Below are 6,998 nucleotides of genomic sequence, written 5' to 3'. Positions count from 1 at the left end.
AGGAAGTGAAATTTCTTAATAACCCCATATCAGAACAAGAAATTGAGCATGCCATCAATGAACTCCCTAGGAAAAAATCTCCAGAGCCAGATGGTTTTACATGTGAATTCTATCAAACATTTAAAGAACAACTAATTCCGATACTTTGTAGACTATTTGGGAAAATAGGTGAAGAAGGAGTCCTACCAAATTCTTTTTATGACACAAATATGGTACTAATACCCAAACCAGGTAGAGTTAAAACAGAGAAAGAAAATTATAGACCAATTTCTCTAATGAATATTGATGCAAAAAATTTTAAATAAAATATTAGCAAAAAGATTGCAGCAACTCATTATGAGAATAATACACTATGACCAGGTAGGATTTATTCCAGGAATGCAAGACTGGTTCAATATTAGGAAAACTATTAGCATAATTGACCATATCAACAACAAAACTAGCAGAAACCATATGATCATCTCAATAGATGCAGAAAAAACCTTTGACAAAGTACAACACCCACTCCTATTAAAAACACTAGAAAGCATAGGAATAAGTGGAACCTTCCTCAAAATTATAAATAGCATCTACCTAAAACCATCGACAAGCATTATTTGTAATGGGGATAAACTAGATGCATTCCCAATAAGATCAGGGGTGAAACAAGGATGTCCATTATCACCCCTATTATTCAATTTGGTACTAGAAACATTAGCTGTAGCAATAAGAGAAGAAAAAGAAATTGAAGGAATTAGAATAGGAAAAGAAGAAACTAAATTATCACTTTTTGCAGATGATATGATGATTTATCTAGAGAATCCTAGAGAATCAAGTAAAAAACTACTTGAAATAATAAACAACTTTAGCGAAATTGCAGGATATAAAATAAACCCACATAAATCCTCAGCATTCCTATACATTACTGACAAAGCCCAACAGCAAGAGATAGAAAGAGAAATTCCATTCAAAGTTACTGAAGGCACTATAAAATATTTGGGAGTCTATTTGCCAAGACAAACCCAGGGCCTATATGAACATAACTATGAAACACTTTTCACGCGAATAAAATCAGATCTAAATAAATGGAGAAATATCAGTTGCTCATGGTTAGGCCGAGCTAATATAATAAAAATGACAATTCTACCTAAATTAATCTATCTATTCAGTGCCATACCAATCGAACTACCAAAAAATTTTTTTACTGAGCTGGACAAAATAATAACAAAATTCATTTGGAAAAACAAGAGGTCTAGAGTATGTAGGATATTAATGAAAAGACATGCTAGAGAAGGTGGCTTAGCCACACCAGATATTAAACTGTACTACACAGCAGCAGTCATCAAAACTGCCTGGTACTGGTTAAGAAACAGGGGTGTGGATCAGTGGAATAGGATAGGTACACAAGTAGGAGAAATCAACAAGTTTAACAATCTACTCTTTGATAAACCCAAAGAGGCCAGCTTCTGGGCTAATAATTCACTATTTCACAAAAATTGTTGGGAAAATTGGAAAATGGTAGGGCAAAAACTGGGCATAGACCAATATCTTACACCATATACCAAAATAAAGTCAAAATGGGTTCATGATTTAGGAGTAAAAGCTGATACTATAAGTAATTTGGGAAAGCAAGGAATAGTTTACTTATCAGATTTATGGAAAAGTAAAGAATTCATGACCCAACAAGAGATAGAGAGCATTACAAAATGCAAAATGGATAATTTTGATTATGTTGAATTGAAATGTTTTTGTACATAAAAAGCCAATGCAACAAGAATTAGGAGGGAAGCAGAAAATTGGGAGAAAATCTTTGCAACTAGTATCTCTGATAAAGGCCTCATTTCTAAAATATACAGGGAACTGGGCCAAATATATAGGAATACAAGCCATTCCCCAATTGAGAAATGGTCAAAGGATATGAACAGGCAGTTTTCAGAGGAAGAAATTAAAGCTATCTACAGGCATATGAAAAAATGCTCTGGATCACTACTGATTAGAGAAATGCAAATCAAAGCAACTCTTAGATACCACATCTCTCCTGTCAGATTGGCTAAAATAACAAAACAGGAAAATGTTAAATGCTGGAAAGGATGTGAGGAAATTGGAATATTGTTGCATTGCTGGTGGAGTTGTGAGCTGATCCAGCCATTTTGGAGAGCAGTTTGGAACTATGCCCAAAGGGCTATAGATATGTTCATACCCTTTGATGCAGCAATACCACTTCTAGGGTTATATCCCAAAGAAATCACACAAGCGGGAAAAGGACCCATATGTACAGGGATATTTATAGCAGCTCTTTTTGTGGTGGCCGGGAATTGGAAATCAGGGGGATGCCCATCAATTGGGGAATGGCTGAACAAGCTGTGGTATATGAAGGTGATGGAATACTGTTGTGCCATAAGAAATGGGGATGATGCAGACTTCGTAACAACCTGGAAAAACCTATACGACATAATGCTGAGTGAGCGGAGCAGAGCCAGGAGAACGTTGTGCACAGCCACAGATATATGGATTCCGTGAGGACCAACCCTGACATACTGCACTCTTCTCAGCAACCTAAGGGGCAAGGATAGCTCCAGGGGACTCACGATGGAGGGTGCTATCTTCATCCAGAGAAAGAACTGTGAAGTTTGAATACAGATCGAGGCGCACTAAATGCTCGCCTTTTTTGCTTCTCTTTTGTTTTTGTTTTTGGGGGTTTTTTTTTGGTTCTGTTTCTTCTTTCTCATGATTCATTCCAGTGGTCAAAATTCTTCTCCACAACTTGACTAGTGCATAAATTAATTCAATGCGAAGTTATACATAACAGTTATATGAGATTCCATGCCATCTTGGGGAAGGAGGGGGGAGGGAGGGGAGAAAATCTGGAACTCAAAACTATGTAGAACCATGTGTGGTAAACTAAAAATAAATAAATAAATTTTAAAAAATATTTAAAAAAAACAAAAAAAATATATGTATCTCATTCTTCACTCAGAGCCCTTCACCTCTTTATCTGGAAGTGCATAGACTATTTCATCATTAGTCTACTGGAATCACAGTTGAGTATTATACTAATCATAGTTCTTTCCTAATTCTTTCAAAATTGTTTGTCTTTACCATACTGCTGTCGTTTTATAAATTGTTCTCATATTTCTATTCACTTTTCTCTGCATCAGTTCATCAGTCTTCTCAGATTTCTCTGAAATCATCTCCATCATTTCTTAGAGCACAATAATATCCATCTCACTTATATACCATAACTAATTCAGTCATTCCCCAATGTATGGGCATCCCTCAGATTTGCATTCTTTACCACCTAAAAAAAAATTAGCAATTGATACTTTTGCACATCCTCAGAGTTTGTTTTGCTTGAGACTAATTTCTTCCTTAAACTACCCTCCCACTAATTCTCCCTTCTTTCTTCTTTATTTCTCTTTAGAGTAAGACTTATTTTTTACTTAACTATGTGTGTCTATGTGGATATTTTTCCTTATTTTGACCAGTTCAGATGAGAATGAACTTCAAGTGTCAGTCACTCCCTTCCCTACCCACCTCCTTGTTTGTATAGATATCTATTTGTATGCTCTGATCATATGAGATAATATTCCCTAATTTTCCTACCCATTCCAGCGTATTCCTCCTTCCCTCTCTTTCCATTCTTCTCTTAAGATCATCAAGACATAACCATTCCTAAACCTTCTTTCTAATTAGTCTCCCTCCATGACTCCTGATGATGACAGAGCTTTTTGAGGACACGTACATCATCTTCCAATATTACAACATAAGTAGTTTGTTCTTGGTTGGTTGGCTGTTGTTGTTGTTGAGTCATTTTCAACTCTTACTGACTCCATTTGTGGTTTTCTTGGCAAAGACACTGGAGTGGTTTGCCATGTCCTTCTCCAGCTCATTTTACAAATGAAAGAATTGAGATAAACAGGGTGAAGTGACTTGCCCAGAGTCACACAGTTTGTTAAGTGTCTGAGTCTAGATTTGAACTCAGGAAGATGAGTCTTCCTGACTTCAGGCCCAGTGCTTTATGCAATGTGCCACCTAGCTGTCCTGCTTATTCTTATTTAGTCTTTTATTATTGTTCATTCATGTTTACCTTTTTATGTTTCTCTTAACACCTTTGTTTGAACTTCAATATTTTTTTCTGCAGCTCTGATCTTTTCATCACAAATGGTTGGAATCTCTCTATATAGGTCAGTAAAGATCTATTTTTCTACTTTAGGGTTATATTCAATTTTTGGGGGGGGGAACTTATTCTTGGCTATAAGGCTATATCCTTTATTTTCTAGAATACAATATTTCTTTCTTTAAAAATATTTTTCTAGTTACATGTAAAAACCATTTTAACAGTTGTTTTTTAATTTTGAGTTCTAAATTCTCCCTCCACCCCCATTGAGAAGGCTAGCAAACTACATGTGTAGTCATATAAAACATATTTCCATATTAATTGTGTTGTGAAAGAAAACAGACAAAAATGAAAAAAAAATAAAGTATAAAACAGTATGCTTTGATCTGCACTCAGACCCATCAGTTCTTTCTGTGGTGGTGGATAGCATTTTTCATTATAAGTCCTTCAGAATTGTCTTGGCTCTTTGTATTGCGGGGAATGATTAAGTGATTCACAGTTGACCATTGTATAATATTGCTGTTACTATGTACAATGTTCTACTGGTTCTGCTCACTTCACTATACATCAGTTCCCGTAAATCATTTCTTTGTCTTTCTGAAATCATTCTGCTCATCATTTCTTACAGCACAATAGTAATCTGTCACAATCATACGTCACAACTGGTTCAACCATTCTTCAATTGATGGACATCTCCTCAATTTTCCAATTCTTTGCCACCACTAAAAGAGCTGCTATAAATATTCATATATATATATAGGTCCTTTTTCTTTTCTTTTCTATTCTTTTCTTTCCCTTTCTCTTCTTTCTTTTTTTTCTTTTTTTTTTTGTGAAGGGGTATCTCTTTGACATACAGATCTACAGTGGTACTGCTGGGTCAAAGAATATGCACAGTTTTATAGCCCTTTTTATTTCCAAATTACTCTCCAGAATGGTTGGACTGGTTTGCAAATCCACCAACAATACATTAATATCCCAATTTTCCCACATCCCCTCCAATACTTGTAATTTTTTCTGTCATATTAGCCAATCTGATGGGTGTGAGGTGGTGCCTTAGAGTTGTTTTAATTTGGATTTCTCTAATCAATAGTGATTTAGATCATATTTCCATATGACTGAATATGGCTTTGATTTCTTCCTCTGAAAACTGCCTTTTCATATCCTTTGTCTATTTACCAATTGGGGAATGACTTGCATTCTTATAAATTTGACTCATTATTTGAGAAACAAGGCCTTTATCAGAGAAACTTGCTGTAATTTTTTTTCTCTAGTTTCCTGCTTCACTTGTTGGCTGCATTGGTTTTGTTTGTGGCAAAACCTTTTTAACTTAATGTAATCAAACTTCTCCATTTTACATCTTGTAATGATCTCTATCTCTTGTTTGGTCATAAATTCTTCACTTATCCACAGATCTGACCGATAAACTACTCCTTAGCCCGCTAATTTGGTTATAGTATTACCCTTCATGTCTAAATCATGTACCCATCTTAACCTCATCTTGATATGTAGTATAAGATTTTTCTGGCAAAGTGTTTTCCAGTTTTCCATGGAGGTTTTCATCAAATATTAAGTTCTTATACCCAAAGCTGAGATGTTTGTGTTTATTCAAGCCTAAATTACTATCATCTGTGTATTAGGTACCTACCCTATTTTACTGCTCTACCACTCTGTACCAGATTGTTCTGATGATTGCCCTTTTGTAATACAGTTTGGCATAGCTAAGCCACCTTCCTTCACATTTTTTCTATTAATTCCCTTGGTGTTCTTGATCTTTTGTTCTTTCAGATGAATTTTGTTACTATTTTTTCTAGCTCTATAAATAATTTTTGGTAATTTGGTATGGCACCGAATAATTAATTTAGGTAGAATTATTATTTTATTATACTGCCTCAGCCTACCCATGAACAATCAATATTTTTCCTTTTGTTTAGACCTGACTCTATTTGTGTGAAAAGTGTTTTGTAATTGTGTTCATATAGTTCCTGAGTTTATCTTGGCCAGTAGACTCCCAAGAATTTTATATTGTCTACGGTTATTTTAAATGAGATTTCTCTTTCTACTCATGCTGCTGGACTTTGTTGATCATATATAGAAATGGTGATAATTTATGTGAATTTGTTTTATATCCTGCATCTTTGCTAAAGTTATTCATTTATTTTAACTAGTTTTTTTAGTTGATTTGCTAGGATTCTCCAAGTATATGACCATATCATCTGCCAGGAGTGATAGTCTTCTTTCCTCATTGCCTATTCTAATTCCTTCAATTTCTTCTTCTTCTTTTATTGTTATGACTAGCATTTCTAGTACAGTATTGTATAATAGTGGTGACAATGGGCATCTTCATTTCACTCCTGAGTTGATTTAAAAGGCTTCTAGCTTATCCCTGTTACAGATGATGACTGCTGATGGTTTTAGATAAATAATACTTATCACTTTAAGGAAAGCTCCATTTATGGAATACAGTATTCCAAGTTCTCCTCTCCTTGATGGTGGTGGCTCCTAAATTGCATGTGATCTTGACTGTGGCTCCTTGGTACTTGAATTCTTGCTTTCAGGCTGCTTGCAGTATTTTTTTCTTTGACATAGAAGCACTGGATTTTGGCTGTGATATTCTTGAGAGTTTTCACTTCAGGGTTTCTTTCAGATGGTGACTGGTAGCATCTTACTATTTTCATTTTACCCTCATATTCTAAAGACTTAGACAGTTTTATTTTAAGATTTCTGGAAATATTATTTTTGTGTGCTTTTTTGTTTATTTGTGGCGTTCAGGTGGTCCAATAATCTTAATTTTTTCCCCTCAATCTTTTTTCCAGGTCAGTTATTTTTTTGCTATGAGATGCCTTAATTTTTTTTCTTCTTTTTTCAGTCTTTTGACTTTGTTTTAAAATTTCTAGTTGTCTCA

The sequence above is a fragment of the Trichosurus vulpecula genome, chromosome 4, assembly GCF_011100635.1.
Source record: "Trichosurus vulpecula isolate mTriVul1 chromosome 4, mTriVul1.pri, whole genome shotgun sequence".
Classification (NCBI taxonomy): domain Eukaryota; kingdom Metazoa; phylum Chordata; class Mammalia; order Diprotodontia; family Phalangeridae; genus Trichosurus; species Trichosurus vulpecula.
The sequence above is the reverse complement of the archived record's forward strand: the minus strand, read 5'-3'. Positions refer to the sequence as shown.